General features: G+C 38.0%; 1 protein-coding gene and 1 long non-coding RNA gene across 3 annotated transcripts in view; one reads left to right on the plus strand and one right to left on the minus strand.

Annotated features, from left to right (window-relative positions):
* ADGRL2 (adhesion G protein-coupled receptor L2) overlaps nucleotides 1-22,918 on the plus strand; it is a 605,011-nt gene that overhangs the window by 80,403 nt on the left and 501,690 nt on the right. The window lies entirely within an intron of this gene.
* LOC131809286 (uncharacterized) lies at nucleotides 6,458-11,511 on the minus strand. 2 transcript variants are annotated; one of them, XR_009345105.1, is made up of 2 exons: nucleotides 11,343-11,511; nucleotides 6,458-7,673 (listed from the first exon to the last, which is right to left on the minus strand). It is a non-coding gene; the product is annotated as an uncharacterized LOC131809286 (long non-coding RNA). The 2 variants fall into 2 exon arrangements; XR_009345104.1 differs by lacking the exon at nucleotides 11,343-11,511 and adding an exon at nucleotides 8,918-9,042.

Genomic DNA, 22,918 nt, shown 5'->3' on the forward strand with positions numbered 1-22,918 from the left:
GGTCTTTAGCACATACATTAAGAATCATTGTTTTAAGAATTAAATTTCCAGGTACAACATGTATCTTCTTTTATTTTCTCATTATTTTTTCTCTATAAAACACAATTTAAATATTCCTGAATTGTGTTCAACAATTACAGAAGAATCTGTTGTGATCCATGAGGACTACTATAGTATTTTTTTGTCCCTCTAAAAGGATGGGGATTCATGGGGATTATTAAATGTAATTTTTTTTTTAAATTCACATTTTGATAAGAAAAATACTTCAATTGCCATCATCCAATTCTAAATTGATAATTTATTGTGAGGGAAATGATGGATTTTTGGTCATTTACTTTAACTATCATTTTACAGAATAATTTTCAGAAGTTTCCACTAAGTACTTTTTTTAACAATTTCTTTTGTAATTTTCCCTCAAAATATTCCGTTGGGTCCTAATATAAATCTTACCTAGGCCTTTAGAAAAGAGTAAGAGAAGTAAGATCTATTTTCCTTCTTATGTCAATAATGCCTTACTTCAAACTCTCTGAATGAATTATTTTTCTCTATAAGTCCTTCAGTAATATAGCATCATGTTACGGGTTGTGGACAGAATGACATTATTTAAGGTCAGAATAGTTAGAAAATCTGTGACGAGCCTCTACTTCTTCTATTAGGGTCTATCATCCTCCCTTAGAAATGTTGGCTTATTATTTCATAATAAGAGTTCCAGACATGATTTTCTTGCTACTAAGGTTGATAGGTCATTTCATTAAGAAAATCTGATATAGGGGCGCCAGGGGGGCTCAGTGGGTTAAGTCTCTGAGGTCATGACCTCAGGGTCCTGGGATTGAGCCCCACATCCGGCTCTCTGCTAGGCTGGTAGCCTGCTTCCTCCTCTCTCTCTGCCTGCCTCTCTGCCTACTTGTGATCTCTCTCCCTCTGTCAAATAAATTTAAAAAAAGAAAAGAAAAAGAAAGAAAGAAAGAAAGAAGAAAGAAAGAAAAGAAAAGAAGAAAGAAAGAAAAAAGAAAGAAATAAAAGAAAATCTGATGTATTTCTAACCTTTTCTAATTTGAATGTTGTCATTGTAGGATCTGGTGACTTTTTATTTTTCTTAATTCAAGGGTTTTTTTTTTTTAATTCAAGTTTAATGAATATATAGTGTTATATTAGTTTCAGGTGCACAAGGTAGTGATTCAACAGTTCTATCCATTACTCAGTGCTCATCACAATAAATGTATGCTTGGGCGCCTGGGTGGCTCAGTGGGTTAAAGCCTCTGCCTTCAGCTCAGGTCATGATCCCAGGGTCCTGGGATCGAGCCCCACATCGGGATCTCTGCTCTGCAGGGAGCCTGCTTCCTCCTCTCTCTTTCTGCCTGCCGCTCTGCCTACTTGTGATCTCTGTCTGTCAAATAAATAAATAAAATCTTTTAAAAAAAAAATAAAATAAAATAAATAAATGTATGCTTAATCCCCTTTATCTCTTTTACCCATCCCCCCCAGACTCCTCCTCTCTGGTAACTATAGGTTTGTTCTCAGTAGTTAAGAGTCTGGTTCTTTGTTTCTCTTTCTTGCAAGTTTTGTTGTTGTTGTTGTTGTTGTTGTTTAAAATAAATCAGTAATCCCCAAGCTGCTTTAGGAGATTTCAGTTGATATTAGCCTAAGGGCAACCTTCAGTCAAAGGTGGCACCATTTAGACACTTTCTTTGCATAACAATACACATTTACTTTTTTTTCCCCCTTTTTAAAAAGAACTTGTTTTAAGAGTCTCACTTGGAAACAGCTCATAGTAACAGACAATTTTGAAATGTTCAGATTCTCTAAGTGCTCTAAAACATTCACCTGAATAATCCGGCTCACTAAAGACTGAAAGCCATTCTAGCTATTTGTGAAAACATTGTGTCCAACACCTGGTTATCCAACAAATATGTTAGGACCAATCAAAATAAAATGAACCATAACATCTCCCCCTCTAAAAACAATCAAAAAATGGATTTTAATTTTGAAAATTTTAAAGACTAAATAAATTTGAAATGCTGTTTTAAAATATATATTTCCACATGATAATATGCCCTTGGGCCTGGAAACAATTACAATAAAATTTTGTGGAGAAAACCCCCCACTGGTTTTGTGGTGGCATTTCTGCCATGGTTCCAATTAGAACTCCTATAAATCTTGGAATTGAGCAAATAGGGAAATAAAATCCTCATAAAATACTTGTCTGTATCCAAGCCGAAAAAATGAATTTGGATAGGATTCCAAGTCAAACTTTCTAACTTGTTGAAGTTGATCCATTATACCTGTTTTCCAAACTGTGGCAATTTACCTAAACAGTTCCATGTTAGAATATATACTTCGATCTTTCCTTTTTAAATGAAATCATAATAATTTTGACCCAATGTAGCCATTTTGACCAATGTAGCCATTTCCCCACATATGGTTCTGTTAGGAGGCACAAATAAATAAACAATTGAAATAGTTCCTCCACAAATAATGCTGAGGCAGAGAATGCAGGGATTCTGGGCACTGGGAGCCAGGGCCAGACCAGGCAGTGGAAGTCCACCTCAAAAGTGGACAAAGAAATTTTTGATCAACACCTTTACAATAGTAAAATGTAAGGTAGAGCACATTTACACTTTTTAGGACTGTTGAGCAGCAACCTCATGAAGAAAATCTTCTTTATCTTTTTAAATGTCATAATTGCATAATTATGAATGCTATGCAAATGATCTATTACTTGCTGAATGATGAATCCAAAATACTAAGCATCCTTAAACTTTGGAAAACACATGAAAACCTTTAGGACAGTGTTTTCAAATGATGGATAGAGGTAAATACAAATGCTTTCTGGAACCATGGGCAAAGCCTTTGAAGAAACTTTTTTTTTAAAGATTTTATTTATTTATTTGACAGAGAGAGAGATTACAAGCAGGCAGAGAAAGGGGGAAGCAGGCTCCCCGCTGAGCAGAGAGCCCGATGCAGAGTTCGATCCCAGGACCCTGAGATCATGACCTGAGCCAAAGGCAGCAGCTTAACCCACTGAGCCACCCAGGCGCCCATGAAGAAACATCTTTAAACAGGAAAATCCCCTGAGGAAAGACCTGACTCACTTTATAAACGAAAAATGCTGTCAAGAGGCAGAGAGAGTTCATCTTATAGTTTCAGTTCATCTAAGCCCATCAGAGTTGACACCACTAAAGTATGTGTCTCACAGTGAAAGCATCTCACCAGTGAAGGTCTACCTGCCTTCACTGTCTTCTAGAAATATGTTACTGGAAAAGGAAAGTATTCTTCATCTACCCTAAGCAGTCCAGAAAGTAAATACACTCATAACTAGGCAATGTTTTTGTCAGTAGGCCTGTGATTGTAATGAAAGTTCATAATCCTTTTCTTTTCTTGTAAATACTCACTTACAGATATTAAAATTATATACAGACAAGGAAAGAAAATCAGAAAGAAAAAAGAGAAAGAGAGAAGAAACCACTGGCCTATAATCTGCTTTTTGATCATTTACCAATAATGCCAAAGTGAAAACAGATAATTAAATTAGATAATGCTTTGGATTGGAAATACACATTTAAAGCACTCTGTTTGAAAACGTTAATATCATAATTCTCATCAGCATATTAGATATCATCCTTTCTCCAAAAGACTTCAATCTCATGTCTATCTTCTATGCTTCAGTTTTTGTGAAAGGCTTTTTGTTGTTGTTGTTTTAAGTTGTTAAGTTGTTGTTTTAAGTTTTCTATCTGTCCTCTGTCAACAATCCATCCACCTATGTAAATGTCTATATCTCTATATTTATCTAGATACCTTCTAAAATTGGAGGAAAGAAGCCTTTTCAAATACCTTACCAAAAACCTCCCATACTAATAAAATCAAGTCAAAATTATAAGAAAATGAGTTCGTCTTCTAGGTTTGCAGCAGGAGACACCTCTACCCTTTTCACGGACTTCAACTCAGCATGATTTTCCATGTTTTCTCAGTGTTCTTTTGCTTATGAGATAAAGTGTGTTGTCTCATCCACCAACATTGCAGTGATGTTAACACAAGGAGTTTTGATTTAAGAATCTTTATGTGGCATAATTATACATTCTGTCCAGGATGCTATTGATGGGAAGCAAACTATTTCTCTCCTTCCATTGTCACGCTTGGTGGAAAGGCCAGATAGGTCCAGTAGCTAAAACTACAAAAGAAGCTCTCCCAGGTCATTGGTAGGAAGTTCAGTATTACTGCATCCCCAATAGCGGCTGCTTCTGTTTGAACTCAGGGTTATGAAAGATGAACTACATTAAAAGCTAAATCATTAAATATCCACTGAGTAAAAGCACTGTGGTGTGTTCCCTGCTTAAATCACCAGCATCTGTCTTCTCACATGCAAAGAGTTGCTCTTTACAATCATGTAGTGAAAACACTGACAGAAGGGCCAAGGCTGAAACCGCACAAAAAACCTCAAACAGCATCTTTTGGGTTTTCAGTTGGTGAGTAAACGATCATCAGCAAATATTCAGCAGTGGAACTAAAGCACAACATTGCATTTAACACAGCTATAAAATATTTAGGAATGCATAATCCCTTTAGAGCCTCAGGTTTTTTTCCTTCTATTATGTGTTTATTCTTCAGGAAAAGAAAAACAACTGTTTAAATTATGTCCACATAATACCTCAGATTTACTGCAAAGCCTACAATTTGCTGGTTTCCTTTTACTATTGATCCTCCTGTTACTTATGGGGATGTGAACATCGTAACCCGAGATATAGCTCATACTTATTCAAAACTAAAACTGTACAGTAATAGATGCCGTAAAGTAAGGTTGCAGGACCGTTAGAAAAATTAGACCCTTCTCATCTACTTGAATTAGGTGGCAGAATCATCTCAAATGGCAATTATAACTATGCTATCCACTCCCCGCTCGGCTCAGCTTTAGAGTGGTAAGTACACTCACGAGTGCAAGCCGTGTCATAAGACAAAGGTCTTTATCTTTATGCCGCACGTGCTTTCATGGTGCCTTGGCCCACCGTGGGTTTGTACTATCCACCCAAGTGTTGGACCTGTCATGCCGGGGTCGTACTAGCTGCCAGTGTCGTGGCAAGATACTGGAGGTAACCACAGAGCATCTCAACCACGTGCTCTTTTCCCCTCCCCTGAATATACAGTCTACCGATCATTTTTATGATATGCTTATTTTGAAAATGTATCCTGTCATGTCTTTCCGACACTTGTCTCTGCTGGAAACATATTACTTTCTATAGACGGTAGAAAGAGGGCCTCTAAAGTGTTCTGAGTAGTTATACTTACAGACTCATTTCACTCAACAGATGAAAGGAAGAATTTTCTTTTCATTTCTATTAAAAGATGTCATAAAATTATTTTTGCATCAGTCATAGAACAAATGAAATTGAGAGGAAAAAATTTTTCATGAGTGCTCTACTTATTTTAAAAATACCTGAAAGTTTAAAAGAGCACATATTTTTATTTTTTAAAATTTATGTTCTTTTTTTTAAAAAAAAGATTTTATTTATTTACTTGACAGAGAGAGAGATCACAAGTAGGCAGAGAGGTAGGCAGAGGGAGAGGGGGAAGCAGGCTCCCCGCTGAGCAGAGAGCCTGATGTGGGGCTCGATCCCAGGACCCTGGGATTATAACCTCAGCCAAAGGCAGACGCTTAACCATCCAAGCCCACCCACGTGACCCAAGAACACACATTTTTTAAAAAATAATGATAAAAAGATGAAAGACACACATTTTTATATCTGTCAAACTTCTTTTTATTGGAATTGTGTTATTTTTTTAAAAAACACATTTTTTTAAATAATGATAAAAAGATGAAAGACACACATTTTTATATCTGTCAAACTTCTTTTTTATCGGAATTGTGATGTATTTTATCATAAGAACAAATCTACCTTTTCATTTTTCTATTAAATGGCATGTACATCCAGTAAGAATACCAGGGAATATCTTATACACATGATGCACTATTTTCTTTAGTGAAGAAGGAATTATACTCTTGTAATGAACTCTGAGGACTTGGAAGATCATCTTATTGTGTGACCTTAGGAACATATTTATCAGCTATTGGCCACCATTTGCTCATTAGTGCTGTGGCAATAATAGTGCCAATCTCATATATTTGTGAGAATAAAATAATAAAATAAGTAGTTATCATAATACCTGGCACATATTAACCTCTCAGAATAAGTGAAATGTTGGTTTTGTTCCAAAACACATATAGTATGTTTCAAAACTTTACTATGCAGTTTACCATGTTTCTTACAGCCTCTTCTCCTTCCCTGCTTTGCTAGGCATTTCCTAAAAAGACTTCTTTTTATAGCTTCTCATTCCACATGTTTTATCCACTGGAAATCTTTCTGAGACCAACCAGTGAGACCAACTTGCAAATATATTAACAGAAAACATATATGGCATGCGGTTACCTCTTTGGGGACATAAATAGACAAATAGAAAATGTCACTAATGTCACAGTGTCATGTTTTAGAAGAAATACAAATCTCTGTGAACTGCTGGACATGATTTTGCTAACACAAAAAAGAAAAGACAATTTTCACAAAATTAAACTTAACCCTCTGGGACATGGTTATCCTCATGTTTGCTGCTTTTAAGATTTTATTGGCTTATACTCACATTCAGGTCAAACTGAAGATAGTCAAATATTATTTAGTAGCAATAGAGGGGGATTGAGGGTAAGGCAGGCATGCTCAGGACGTTGTCTAGAGCACAGAAGCACGATATATACCTATTATTCAATACTGTCTCATCATTGTGTTAAAAAAGATACATCCAGACAACCCAGAATGTTCCCTGGACAGAAATGAGGTTTTAGAGTTTGTGTCCTTAAGAGGAAGAAACATGAGTTGGTCATAATTTATAATGGATTCTGTAACACAGATTCTGAATACTGATACTCTAGCACAACTACAAGAATCGTTCAGTGCAGTGTTTCGAATCTTTGTCAATCAACTTCCTCTTATTTTCCCGTCCCCATAATAATGTTCTACACATCCACGTGCTGTATAAATAACAAAGATAGAAGCATAAGTATTTCACGGCAAAATGTTACCTGAAATGTAAAAAAAAACCACTTAATTAATTCTTAAACCACTCAGACTAATTTCATCAGAGATTAAGTCATTCAACAAGTCGTGTCATTACTGAAGCCAAGGTTAAATTGCTCTTTCTAAAAAATATAAAGCCAATCTTTAAAGAGCTTTACAAAAATGAAAGAACTGATTGATCTTGCCTCACTCTCCTGCTGAAAGAAAAGCGATCTAACCATCTACCCAACATATCAGGCTCTCTATCTAGTTACTTGCTTTTTTCAGTACTGGTTACAAAGTTTCCAAGGACAATACATTTGAGTATGATAGTGCACATTCATTTCATATGGACACATCAGTTTCTTCTCATTTTTTGGAGGAGGATGAATTTTGTCACTGAACATTCCAAACGTATGTTGCTCAAAAGGAGTCCATTGCTCACCAGCACTTACGGAAATCCTGAGCTTAGGTATCCGAGAGCCTGCAAAAAAGGATGAAGCATCACCCCACAACAGCCATCTGTTGAGTGTTTTCCCGACAGCTGTATCTCTTGGCCATCACAAATATAGAGCATCACAAGAGGCACGAAGGAAGTGCACAGCCGTCAGACACAGAGGAAAATTCCATGTTCATCTGTGAAACAACATTGCTTTTAATTGCCCCATAATGATTTTCTAACAGACACAATGGTATGTAGTGCAGTCTTAGAGTTGATTTAAAGCACACAATAAACCACAGTACAGCTGAAAAACCAATTGAGACTTCTTAGTGCCAGGAAGGTTTTTGTCCTACGTGAATACTTAAGAGCAATTTTCACCAGCTACTCTGTCCACAGTCCACTTTTACCAAAAATAACTGCCTCTATCATTGTGCCGGGGCAGTTTTGAAAAGTAAGTGCACATTTTTATTTCAAATATCAGTGAAGTTAAGCTTCGGTTTCATTTTTAATCTTTGGGATATACAATTCTAAAATAAATTCATTGGCGAGGTGATGGCCCCAAATCTCACTTTTCTGATTTTTTTTTTTTAACAGTAAAAGTTTTTATTCTTAGCCTTCAGTGTAAAAGTCCAACCATCATCAGACTTTGCTTCTTCCGGAACATTCTCTGACACAATAATTGAGGTAGTATTGAGATGGAGGAATTGACTCCTCAGACACTGAAATCCTTGCCTTTTTAATGTGAGTCATTAATAACAACACTAGAAACTATTATTATTTGAGGCCCCACTATGGGGCAGTCTTCCTCTGAGGACTTCAGAGCCTTCTGGAACTTGAAAAATTCCAGTCAAAACGACACTTTATGCGAAAGTGTGATACGCTGTTTCTGGGAATTCAGTTGTCAGAATATGATGGATTAATCAGCAGAGGCTTTCTAAATCCCCCGCTCCATTCCATTCTGGAGCATAAAAGAAAAGAGAGACACAGAAAGACAGAGAGAGAGAGAAAGAAAGGAACTTCAAAAGATCAACGCTTTCACACTTTCCTTTAATCGCATCATCGTTATTATAATAACCGACATATGTCAACCCTATCACATACATACACTGAACACAAACATACACGCGCACATGCACACACACTCACGCATGTACTCTAAACTCTTGTTTTCTTCACCAATTGCCAGATCGCACTTATTTGTACACTGTCATGTTACAACCTGTAACTGCTACTCAGTAGTGTGGCACCAAGAGGTATTTGGTGCCACATCAAATATTGTACCCAAATTAAAAACAAAAACAAAAACAAATCTGTGCAAAGTGCATTAGGTACATCTTGGACTCATTATTTTTCAGGGGAAGAAAATCTATGCCAAAATGAACCCCACATGCCATTAAGTGATATTTTTTGAGAAAAAAAAAAAATCAGAGTCACCTACCCAGGATCCCAGATGGCACAAAATCCTGGAAAATACACTTTTGACTCCTACTACCTACATTTGTGAACTCTTCATAATGCATTCCACAAGCAGCTTGTTCTCCAATGCCCCGCTGTTTTTGGTAGTAAGGCCCGTCTATGGACCTAACTTCCTGGTTCCACTACTTCACTGTGAGTAACAGTGACAGACCATAGCTATTGTGCTATCACGTGGATGCTACTATTACTTCTTTTTTTAATCCAATAGATATTTGCACTCTTATAGTCTCTTATTTTCGGAAAACATTCTCTTGTTTAAAAAAAATTGGGGGGTGCCTGGGTGGTTCAGTGGGTCAAGCCTCTGCATTCGGCTCAGGTCATGATCTCAGCATCCTGCGATCAGAGTCCCGCATCAGGCTCTCTGCTCAGCAGGGAGCCTGCTCCCCAGCCCCACGCCTGTCTCTCTGCCTACTTGTGCTCTCTCTCTCTGTAAAATAAAAAAAAAATGGAATATCTTAATATATATATATATATATTTTTAAATTGTGTACACAATCCAAAGAGCCAAACCTAGACTATTCAGTAATTTGGGAAGGGAGGAAGAGGGCATAGATAAGGCCTAAATCTGCTCAAAGAGTACTCCTTGTCCCTAAATCAGTAGTGGGACAGGATTTCAGCCCACCCTCAGTGCCTTGCCCATCAGAAGCACAACCCTCACTCCTACTGGGCAAAATCAGTTGCCTAAAGAACGCATACATCAAATATCTACTTCCTTCAGAGCAATCCTCATCTATGACTAAAGCATTCTTCAATTTCTCTCTCTCTCTCTTTACATTTTATTTATTTATTTGACAGACAGAGATCACAAGTAGGCAGAGAGGCAGGCAGAGGGAGAGGAGGAAGCAGGCTCCCTGCTGAGCAGAGAGCCTGATGCAGGCCTCGATCCCAGGATCCTGAGACTATGACCTTAGCTGAAGACAGAGGCTCAACCCACTGAGCCAGACAGGCACTCCCAATCTCTCTCTTAAAACAATAGTTTCCGTACACCAAGCAATGCAGGCACTGTGGACTTTTTTCTAATATGAGGACAATAAGGACCATGAAATTATATGCATCTATAAATGGAACGAATAAGTACAGAGTGCCTCACAGGTGCCAGCAATGTTTTGGATAGTGGAGAAAAAGGGGCAAACACATGATGTAAAGCCACCGACCTTGTCTATTTTATGTTGTTAACAGGAGAGACAGATGAGCAAACACTAGCCCGGTAGTCGCAAATACTGAGCAAAGATTAAAGCTGAGTAAGGAAACAGAGAGAAATGGAAGTGGGGTGGAGGGTTTGCGGGCCGGGGGCTGGGGGCTGGGGGCTGGGGCTTTAAACAGTGTGATTAGAGAAGCCCCGCCTCTTGTGGCTGGGTTTGAGTGGAGAGCTCTGCCAGTGTCGCGGGGAATAGACTTCCAGTCACTGGAACGGCGCGTGCAAAGGCAAGAAGGTGGGAAGAGGCATGGTGTGCGTCAGGAACGGGCTGTTTCTGAAGGCCTTTGTGGCCTGTTGGTGTACAAATTGCCAAGGCTTCGTTCTTGTAAAGGCTGACTCGTATTCTAAGATTAGGGCTTTGCTCCTTCCTCCCACCCCCCACTGATGTTAACATGTCTTTTCTTTAAAGAAATGATGTAAGATTTCAATGTTAGTTGTGTGTGTGTGTGTGTGTGTGTTTTAAATAGCCTGACTTGGCAATATAAAATGTTGGCAACCTTATGTTGTTCTTTTTCTTTCCTTCCCCCAAAGTAATTCATGAAATACAAAACTCTGTTAAGCTCTGGCTTAAGACGACATGTATTTAAAGTGCCAAGTCCCTCCCGGTCCCCACACCGGGCCCATGGAAAAGTCCATCTCAATGGGATCCTTCGTGTTTGTTTTATTTTACTAATGTTCGAACATAGTTCTTATTTTCCAGGTTTATTCTGAATGAGAAGGGAAACACGGGGCTTCAAAAACGCACATTTTGTGTGTTTGGTTTATTTTAGTTTGTTTTTAACATGAAAAAGCGGTAGTAAAATCTATCCCTGATTCTTTAATAAAACAGCATGTCAGCAGAACAGGTACGGGAAATGGGGCCCTCCCAAGATTTTTTATAGTCTGATATCAAAATTAAATTGGGATGTTGAGAACATCTGGGCCTCTCCTCCTTCTCTATCTGCCCCCAGGATTTCCAAGGGATATCCGTGTTTGTTTTGTGTTTGTGTTTTGGGGGTAAGGTGGAGAGTCTGGAACTGTTTTTTGCTTTTTTTTTTTTGTTTTGTTTTTCTTTTTTTCTTCAAGGGGAAAAGGGAAAACCAGATATTTTCAAGGGAATTTACTAGTAGTGGCCAGTATAACAAAGAAACCCCACTAAGCCTAACCACAACCTGACAGAATGAAAAGTGACTCCAGAGCTGCCACTCACCACAAATCCCCACGAAACATGCCAGGAAATCAGCTGAAAGCAGTAGAGAGGCTGCTTCTCAAGGGCCACAAACATGACCCCCAGAGATTCTTCTGGTCCCATTCAAATTCAAAGCTTCAAAAGGAGGGGGCTGCTGGTGGTGGTGGAAACTGGAGACTGAGAATTAGCAGCCCTGTGATCACTTTCAGGGTTATGATGAAACTGATTTAAAATGCAAAACCGCGTTCCATTGTAAACACCCAGGCAAACTGGAAGCTGAGGAGAAGTAGGATTTCATTTAGTGATTTTCAGTTTCAGGATTGCAACCCTGGGGAGGGTGGAAAGATCCACACTATTTATTTTTCCAGAACTGAGATTGCCTGTTCTTTTTTTGTAGGATCAGTGAACATGGACTGATGCATTACTTCTTTGGGCTTCCATGCTAATAAGGCATACTTCCCACAGAATCTGACAGAAAGGATGAATACCTTGCCCTGCTAATGGTTAATTTGTAGTGGCATGTGTATTTCTTGAATGTTCATGAAGTTTTCTAATTCATCAGCACACAATTGGGCTTTTTTTCCTCTCTTTACACAGAATGAAATGCCGAGAGGGCAAGAGGTTCAGGGTGTTGTATTATCCCTCAGCCAATGTATTTACTACCCAAAAGTTATGGCTAATTTTTTTTTTTTCTACCTCAGGAACAAAATTGTTTTTCAGCAAATAATTTAGTACTGACCACACTTTCAAATGTTTATTACTGTCGAATCTGTCGCAGATTGCATCAAGCCACAGAGATGCTAATCTATCTCATGTATTTGAAACTCCTCTGGGAAACATATATTCGGGCTTACTGCTGAGTGAACATGACTGTTAGGATTATAGAGACCATACAGAGTGAAGAAAAGCAGCATCGCTTTTCTGACTGGAAAGTAAACAATAGGGTGATTGTTGGCTTACACGTTGGGGCCAATAGCCCTACTGCTGAGGAGCTCTATGTAAAAACCAGGATCAGCAAGCAGTCTTGATGTTTTCTTCTTGGAGTTGGATGTTGTCAAGGATTCAGATGAGCCACCCCAGTGAGTATGCAGGAAACAAAACAGGATATTCTTGTTTAAGGACTGCTTTCTGTAATTATGTTGATTTTTTATGCGACACTTGAACTTTTAAAAACTCAAGGATGCCTAAGAAGCACTCCAGAGGAGAATAAATGATTGGGATTTTGTCTTAAGTGAAATGTTATCTTGCGTTCTTAACAACATTAACTTGTTTGTATTTGTGAGGGGGTCTAGGAATTAAGTATACTTAGACTATGCCTGTTGTGTCTCCCTACCTTTCCCCCTTCCACCACCACCACCATTTTCAAACGGGAGGTCAAGCTGTCTTTGGAACATCTTATTTCCTGCTTGGAAAAGGCACTGGATTGTATAATTGTCTGACAGGAAAGTTTCAAGAATACCAGGAGTTTCCCCTGAAGGCTTGAGGGGGTAAATGTGCAGCATCTATAAAATTCTTTCCTTTGAGCTATCATGAGCTGTTCCATTGTTGTGTATACAAAGTCTTCAGAATGGAAACAGCTAAACTAAACTGTAAATACTCTAAGGAAAAGCGGCTTTGGAAATCTGTGCTGTGGGCTTGCTTGGAAACATTGTACTTTTATCTGTCCTTCCTTGCTGAGGAAGGAACATCTGGTTCAGCCACTTGCCGGTGAATGCTATCATGCTACAGACATCCGGTTACTCCTTTCCCACCCAAATATCAGTTCTGTGTATTAGACACGGGATGTAACATATTTGTATGCCAAGAAATCTGATTTGGTGACAATTATTTTGCCCTTTATTTTAACAAAATTACTTCATGCTCCCTTTCTTTAATCAAAATGCCATGCAATTTCCTATTTCACTTGAATAATTCTAATAATTTTACAACACAATGAAAGGATTATAGATTAGCACAGGTCAATCTCCTCCATATTCTCCTTATTTTTCTTAAGATTCCAATCCACAAAAGGTCTTGGACCACATAATACTTCCGGGTCAAGGACACCACAAGGTCTCTTTGCAAAAGCACCCCGCTGAGCAATCATATTCCAATGGCAGTGTGCCCTGAGTTTTAACCATTGTGATTCAATGGAGAAAATGAAATGTAAACTAGATGTTAACTGCCGACTTTAGTCAGGGACACGCTGAGAATGCTGATTTCACTCTAGGGGTGAGGCTTATAGGATAGAATGTAAAATGGAGCTTGGGGGTCACCCTGACTGGGTTTGAATGCCGATTCCACCATTCCGCAAGCAGATTACTCAGCGTTTCTTTCCTTTGGTTTTCTCCTTTATAAAAGAAAGATCATAATCTTTCTAATTATGCATTGCTGCATAACAAAACATCCCAAAACTTGGTTTAGACCATGTAGGTTTATACCAGCAATTTATTATTATCCTTCACTTTTCTATGAATGACTACACTCCATTGGGTGGGTCTCATTTGGGGTTGGTTACTTCGGGGGGTCAGATACTCACTGGATAGTAGGCTTGCGGGGGCTGGCCATCCAATATACTTCATTCCCACTGTGGGCTGACAGCTAACTTGAGACTCACTTTACACCTCCCCTCTCTATGTGGCTTGAGCTTTCTCACAGGACGGAAACCTTAGTCTGACTTCTCACATGGCAGCTCAAGGTTCCAAAGGAAAAAGCCTGAAGTCCAGACCTACCCTATTGTCTCTTCTGCCCTATTTATTCATCAAGCAAGACACTAAGGCCAGCTCAGACTCATAGGGAGAGAAGATAAACTCTACCTCTCAATTTCAGGAGTAGCTAATGATTTCCCGCCATCTTCAATTTACCGCAGATACCATATCTACCACATAGAATCTTGTATACGAATTAAGTAATTCATCTATGGAAAGTTCCTAGACCAGTGTCTGACGCTGGTAATATATTTTCAATAAAAGTCAGTTATTTTTATATTCTAGTCCTGACACCATTATATTCTTCTTCTTCACATTTATTGCTCTTTGAATTTACTTGTAATAATGTTTGTATTTATGTATATATGGGTTTATTTTCTCTCACCTATCCAAATATAAACTTCACAACCACAGTGACTTCAATTTTTTTCCCCTCAGGACCTAGATAAATGCCTGGTATATAATAAGAGTATCATGAATGTTTGTTGAATGAATAAGTGAGCAAAACCCTGACAAATATAGAACTTGGATGTTTGGTTGTGGAAAATGGGAGTGTGATTGGGGTTGGGGGAATATTATGATCAGAGAGAAGAGTCAGAGAAGACTGACATTCTGATTTATTTAAATGTTTTAGAAATTAAGATATCATCTGTTATCTGCATAGCTTTTAACTGAAACTGTCTTAAGAAACACAAATATATGAACAAGTCCCACTTTGCCTCCAGAACAGTCAACAACTGGCACAATTTGAAAACTGCCACCCATGGGCCTTAGAATCTGAGAGGCCTGGGTTTAAGTCCCTGCTTTGTTATCTGCTTATCTGCTTGCTTACCGACCTGACAAGTTTTTGTAAACTTCTCTGTGTTGTAAATCTGCAAAATCAGGCAACAAGGCATACCTCATGGGGTTCCTATGAGAATTAAAAACAATTGACAAAGGGTTTCAACACAAGTACAGGACACAACTGATAAACATGTACTAATATCTAAAAATATTGATGATAAAGAAACTATTGATATGACTTTGAATATACTTGTACTTTATATTAGAGGGGATGGCTTTTCAGTTTTTATTTTTCAAAAAGTCCTCTTATGTTCCAGACCCATTTTAAAACAATATGAAGTTCCCTTTTGATGAATTCAACATTCAATCTGTAAGCGTATCAATCCGTAAATTAACCCCTCTGCTCCACCCAGTATTTGACACAGGAACTGAAACAGAATATTGCAGAAGTCTTAACAACCATGTTAAAAATAAATATTTACATTTATCAAGAAAAATTGTGACATCAAAGGAAGTAAACATCATGTCCAAGGAACACTTCCTAGAATTCAAGGGGAATGCCCCCGCCCCAACCCCTTCATGAGGATGTCCAGAAGTCAGTTACTTAATCAACAGATGGTACTGGTTGAGAGCTCAAAAAATTCAAAGCACTCAGAACTTTAGGGAATTTTTTTAAAGGAAACCACTTCTTGGTTTTCAGTGTACTTATTTAAAAATAAATTTGCCAACTAAGATAAACTGATAAATATAACAATTTTGTTTCCTCAACATACACACACACAAAATCAATTCAAGACGAGCAATTTATGAATACACACACATACTTCTATAAATTTATAGTGAGGAAATTGGACAAATTGTTTTCTGTTTTATTGTTTTGGAAAAGCTCTCAAATATTTCCTACATTGAAAAACTGCTCTAGAATATGTGGAAGATAGACACTAGAAAAAAAAGGACTTAATAGAGAATCAGTCACATGTCTTTGAAAGGACAATATTCAGCACTGATATTGCATACGGCCGGCAGCTAGAGAGAGTACAGCACATATTCCGTTCTCCAAGGAACAGAACCCTAGAGCGTGCACAAAGCAAGCCCAGTTCAGTCCTCCAACATGAAGGGGAAGGTACTTGCAAAAGTCACAGTACAGCATAGTAAAATGTAATTGATTTGTTTTCCTTTGGGCAGGGGAGGATGTACAAATACAGGTTTGATACCAGATAATGGCAACATTAAAATTACATGTGCCTGAGAAATAATAGGTGGTTAGTAAATATCAGTTTTCTTTCCCTCTTTCTTCTGAACTATATTTTCTTTTTCATCTATTACCTCAATGCCCGAGCTCTTAGCTACATGGGCTGGTATCATCCTATGGTTCTTTGTTCTCAAGTAAACAAACCTAATCTCCGTTAAGCATTAACAAGGACCAATGGCTCAGTCAAGAACCAATATGCGGAAAGCAGAAACTCATTTGAAATAAATACAAATTAAATTCATCTGAGTATTTCCATCGTTCCATGTTTAGTTTCTTCATGATCCATATATCACAAAGAGAAGCATACGAGAGCTTAACATGAAAGGCAGAACTCTCGTTATTCCCTATCACGATCTGATTGGATCAGAATTATATAAGGCTTCATGTGGGCAGAGGTTGAAGTTCATGCCGCCACTATTTTACTATCCAGATGTGCTGACGAAAAGGAATTTTTGTTTTGTTTTTTTTTTTCCTCCTTCCACGTTTTACCCCTTCCAAAGATTGTCTCTAGTTCTACTCTAAAACAGTAAATCCAAATGGCATGAATTCTCCACAAAAGGCATATCCAAACATTTACCTCTTGCTTCCATAGTTATAGTAATGCTCACTAATACCTATAGTTTAGATTGTCATTTACTCAATTTATCCTACCAAGACAAAAGCCCTTTAGGGGAATTTAACTGTCTAGTCTACTATTTAATCTCATGAACAAAAACACTGTGTTGCCTCACTTAAAAAGATTCATTGCAAGGGTTAAGGGCAGATGAGAAGGGCGTCTGCAGTCTCCCGGAATCACAAATGTACAAACAAGAAACTAATTTTTCTCTACTGTTTTTACAAAAAGGGGGAGAGGGGAAGCTTTTTTTCACACGAGGCAAACAGCAACTCGTTTAGTCTCTTAAATTTGCATCTCCTAAGTAGTGTCAGTATTCCGGCAGATTAGTTTAACAGGCCTTGTGTTATCATCCAAGAGGGAAAAAAAAAAGGAAAATATATCCAAAGTCATCTGGTTAATTGGAGGAGGTGGGGAGACGAAGTTGTTTCCATTAAGTTCTTTTGGAACTGTTGCAAGATCCACAAAATCTGTTTTTAGCTCAGTCATTCATCCTCTTGGATGTGTGATGTGTTTTCAATTTAATGATAATTGCCCTTTCCATTTCTTTGATAATTGCCCTCTCTATTATCATTTATGGAGATTCAAATTATAAATCAAGACAAGACAGCCAGAAAAATATTATGATTGTCCCTTCTGAGGCCACAGCAACTCAAGTAACACTGCCAAAGTCTGAGAGTTTGAGCCATTTTCATTTGCATGTATCTGAACATTTTATTTTAAGGTCCAGTGGTTTTCCTAAAGAGGAGGTTGCATGACAATCATAGGACTGAACGATAATGGATACAGAGAATATAAGTTTAGCTTCAGTGCAACAGTTATAAATGTGTATTTGAAACCAGAAACTTGTTCTCCTATTTGAAAGTGAAGGTGAAAAGTGGACCAGAAATGTTTGCCATCAGTCACCTGGTGTCTCCACGGCTGACACTGCACAGCCCCGCTTCCCCCAAGTTTCTCTCTCCTACTCCTTTTTGGGGGGAAAAATAATGCCTTCTTCTCATTGAATACGCTCGATGATCCACACAATGAGATAAGTACAAACACATGAGTGAGGTTTTATTTAGAAGTCCAGGAACCAATAATAAAAATCTGCACCCAAGAATGGTTCTTTGAGGCGGTGCAGCTTGTACCTGCTCAGGAGACCCTATTATTAAGTTTTCAGGAGTTTGGCAGGTTGTCTGTTCCCCCAGAATCACTATTAAAAATTAGTTGTATACATTTTTATTTAAATACATTATATTAAAAACAAAGTCAGTAAATACACAGAACTCACCACTTCCTAATTATTGCAGGACCTTGCACTGGTTTCTGTATTCCTGTGGGTGTTTTTGCTTATTGCATTTGAATGTTAAAAATGCCATATCATGGTTTAATGGGGAGCATCTCTTCCCAGTTGTGCATCGGTAACTTGGGACACATGAGTAGCTTAAAATACATGATGGCGATTATACTGCTAATATAAAAAGGTGCTACAAATCATTACTTGTTCCCCCAGAGAGCTAGTAGTTAAAAAATTTTGCCGCCCAGCTCTGGACAGTAATAGAATCTTGTGAGAGGGAGGACCTTGGAGCTGGGATGATCTTGGTTTCCTTGGGGCTCAATTAGGAACTCTAAGATCTCGGGCAGTATCCTTAAACTCTCTGGGCCTTAACTTGTCACTCTCCTGCTTAATCTCCTTCATTGCCTTTCCACTACTCTTAGGATAAAGTCCAGAGTCCTTAGGGCTTCGTCTCCCTTATCTTTGCCCCAGATTTCTTTACTCCCTGAATCCTGTAAGTTCCTCCTGCCAAAGGACCCTCACATCTGGAATGCCCTTCTTGCAGATGTAAAAGGTAACCTTCTCAAGGTAGACTTCCCTAATAGCAACCCTCTGTGTCTCCCACATAGTAGGTTAGGATACTCGCATATAGACTTTCACAGAATCCTGAGCTTGTCCTTACAGCACTTGTCAAAAGTATTAACTAAACTGTTTCATAGGTCATCATTTGCTTAATATGAAAGCCCTCTCTGTTGCCCATGTTTCTTATGCATGTGGCTTTACTTCTCAAGCTCAGGCCTATGCTTTGCTAACCTAACCACTTAAATTTAATCTGTAAAATAATCAGTTTTAGTAAAGAGCAACCCTCTTTTCATAATCCCTTGTTCTGTCTATGAGGCACTCCAGCATAGTCTTAAAGACAGGGTCTCTGAGTCTCTCTCTCTTATGAGCTGTGTGGCCTCAGCAACCTCTCTGTAGCTCCATTTCCTAATTTATGAAGTATGGTTAATTACAGAATCTGCTCATTTGGGGTCATTGTGAAAATGAATTGAACTGACTTCCCGTAGAGTGCTGTGAGCAGTGTCAATGACGTAGGAATCAGTATTTAACTGTCTGGTGTTATTTCTACTTGCCTTCCCTCTTTCCCTTTCCCCTAATGACATAATTTCCCAGAATCCCCACATCTATGGAGGCCCCATTCTTCCATTACCTTGAGGATTATAGACGATCCCACAGCTTTAACTGTCTATCAGAATAACACCCAACTCTCTTGCGCTAGTTTCTCTCTTAATTTATACTATGACAGTCCTAGCTACTTATGTCACCTCCACGAGAGTTTTTGATACAGAAAACACAAGGTACCACACCCAAATCCATCATTACCCCATCACACGAGTGGGGTCTGACATCCGTATTTCTGTTAACAGCATCCTGATTTCTCCAGTGAGGCTCCAATTTTCTCATTTATCTATGTCTCTTCTCTCTCCCATACTGCACATCTCAGCAGTTGCCAATTTCTATTGATTGTCTCTGAAATACCTCTTGCCTCTTTTTCTTCCTTTTAATTCCCACTGCTCCCACCTCGTCTTGGTTCTCATTCATCTCTTTCTTGTCTGGACTATAACAATAGCCTACTCTCCAATCTTCACAGCTCTAGACTCAGCTTAACATAACAAGTGCATTCTTCCAGAATCAGACACTCTTAAAACACATGTTTCTCTCCTCCCTCCCTTCTTCTCTCTCAATTGTGTGATGTTTTATGTCTGTCTTTCATCTGTGAAAGCAGAGACCTTGACTAACAAGTTCACCTCTGTATCCTCAGTATCTAATAGTACCAACAAGAACTGTTTATTAAACTTAGTACTACTACTATTAAATATTACTATAGTATTAATATACTATAGAATTAATATAGAATATCACTATTAAAATATACGATCAAATGTTAAACACTGCTCAAAGTATTTGTTGAGTTAATTATTGAAGAAATCTGTTTTCTGTCCTTGCTCTGATCTATAGTACACACACTTCATCTATTTAAATTGGATTTCTAGTTAATTCACTCCCTTGCTCAAATATCCTCAGCCCTTCCCAATTGATTGCCTACCGCCGTATGTCCCCTTCCTGGAATATGAGGCTCCAGTTAGGAGGCCAGGCTTGCCTCTCTGAAAGCTCCATTCCACGCAGAATATTCGGAGTTGCTGCTGTTTAAATTAGGAAACTGATAATATTAGTTGTGACCTCAAAAGCCTCCCCAGCCTACATCATGCAGCAGAACCAAGAAAGCAGCCCAGCTAATCATCCCCAACAATTACACTTGCTTCTGAAACCGAAGTTGCAGTTAGTTAAGAATTTTGAGTTGATCATCATAGCTCCAGTGGGAGCCACGGAAAAGGGATGTACCTATTTCAAGATAACAAACTATTAAGGCTGCGGAATTTTCGCAAATCCTACCAAAATAATTTTGCCTTATTTAGATGCAAAAGACAAAAAAGATAAGACTAGAAATTTCCTCTAGTTTACTTAAATTCATTACACTTTGCCTTTTTTTGTCTAGATAAGATAGCATCGGATGCACTTTTTCTCTAAACTGGATCCTTTTCATTCTTGAGCTTTTTCTCATATTGAATTATGTACTCTCTGCTCGGTATATACTCAGAATTATAGTTTCTCCATTTGCATCTTGATGATCAAAATGTTGTTTTCATATTACTTGGAATTTATTTCTTCTTGAATCTCATAAATTTCCCCCTAAAGCATGGTTTAAAGAATACTCATTCTAAATTGATTGTTAAAGTTCTGGCCTTGCATTTTTATTTTATTTTATTTTATTTTGTTTCTTTTGAGTGTTCTTTTAATATTGATACCACTTCTATAGCCTGGGTAAGAGTTACTCAAATAATGGGTCATCTGGGTGGGCTCAGTGGATTAAGTCTCAGGTCAGGTCATGATCCTAGGGTCATGGGATTGAGCCCCGCTCTGCAGGAGGCCTGCTTCTCCCTCTCTCTCTGCCTGCCTCTCTGCCTTGGGATCTCTCTCTCTGTGTCAAATAAATAAATAAATAAAATCTTAAAAAAGAAAAGATATATAAACTTAATTCTATTTCTGTAATATTCTAAATTATCTGATATAGTGTACCTCAAAATTTTAAACCACATGTCTAAACTGTCAATTAAACATTGAAAAATTTTTGAACCCTGCATTTTCAAATATAAATGCCTATTCAAAAAATAGAAGCCTGGCTGTCTGTTCAAAAGCTATACTCATTACTATAGTTATCAATAATTACTAAGTTACCTTTGATTCCTTAAAGATAGCATAGTCTGATAGCCAATATTATTTCATCCCACAAGATAAGCTTCTTTAAAAAAAAAAAAAAGATATTTTATTTTTAAGTAATCTCTACACCAGAAGTGGAGCTTGAACTTACAACCCTGAGATCAAGAGTCTCATGCTCCACTGACAGACCCAGCCAGGCACCTCTAAAATGAGCTTCATTACAGATGAAAATATCCCTCTTTCACAAAATTACATAATCAGGTGTCCATTATTTCTACGTTAATTTCATTTCTACTAGCTAACGGTGAAATGACGAAATTGGCAAGAAAAAAACTTTAGTGCTACTTTATTTCTAAGATATTATGCTCATCTGGAGGTGGACTTACCAAGGACATTATGAAGCCTGAAGATGAGTCTACCTAGCAAACTTTCCTTCGTTACTCATTGTAGAACCCTTATAGTTATGTTGGACCCTCATCATAAAACATGGTGCTAGGGAGAAATATTCAGTGTTAGACTTGGTTGAACTGCATCCAAGAATCGTCATTTTGATGCAAGATCACATGGAAGAAGGGCGTATGTCCATTTTCCATCAACCATCTTAAGATCAAGCTTTGTAGCCTCCTTCAGCCATCTGGTCAAAGCCTTATGTAGTCATAAAACACTTTTAAAAATCCTGCTCTGTTTACCATCAAACTTAAAATTTATCAAAAAACTAAAAATTACTGGTCTCCAAAACTTACTCTCTTGTTCTCTTACTAGTAATTTATACATATAAAAGTGTAAGAAAACCATATTCAGGACACCTGGGTGGCTCTGTTGGTTGGGTGTCTGCCTTTGGCCTGGGTCATGATCCCGGGGTCCTGGGAGTAAGTCCCTCATCGGGCTCCTTGCTCAATGGGGAACCTGCTTCTCACTCTCTGGGAACCACATTCTCACTCTCTGATAAATAAATAAATAAAATCTTTAAAAAGAGAGAGAGAGAGCCCTGTTCTTTGCCACATATTTCCATCAAGGATACAAGTGATATTTATAAGTCCCTTTACATTCAGGAAACAACTATTACCTCATCTAGCCTCCAAAATACATAATAGTTAGCCCATCTTGGAATTCTATTGTTTAAAATTCACTAAATACTACTTTTTTAATAGGAAGTCATTTCTTGGTCTGTTCCCTTATTAAATTCTGTCCCTTTTAGGCTAGAGACAGTGCTCGATTTTCTTTTGCAGGTATGAATCACTTGATGGAAAACCTGTCCATCTACACACTGCTGCATTAAGAATTAATCTTAAGTCTTCAGAACCTACAAATAGTACCTTGACTTTTAGAGCCTAAAGTGAGCATAGCAAAGAACAGTACTTAACAGAACACGAGTTGGATTTACCATCTCAGTGTTCTGAGAAACCATAGCTAACTGCCACATAGTACCGTTTCTCTAAGTTAGCATTTCACTCCTTGCAAAATGTTTTTGACTGGAATCGACATGTAAAATAGAGAGAGAGAGAGAGAGAGAGAAAGCTATGACTGGTAGTAAAATAAATGCTCACCGCTTGAATGGTAATAATCAATAAATAATAAATATGTCTTCCATCAAATATGCACAAGGTAAATTAAACATACTCATTTTATTAAGAGAGAAATGAATTCTTATCTTCTACAGAGATGGAATGAATGGTCTGGAGTCTTCCCATCACGTGTGCAATGTGGGTTAAACATAGTGTCAGG

The sequence above is a fragment of the Mustela lutreola genome, chromosome 10, assembly GCF_030435805.1.
Source record: "Mustela lutreola isolate mMusLut2 chromosome 10, mMusLut2.pri, whole genome shotgun sequence".
NCBI lineage: Eukaryota > Metazoa > Chordata > Mammalia > Carnivora > Mustelidae > Mustela > Mustela lutreola.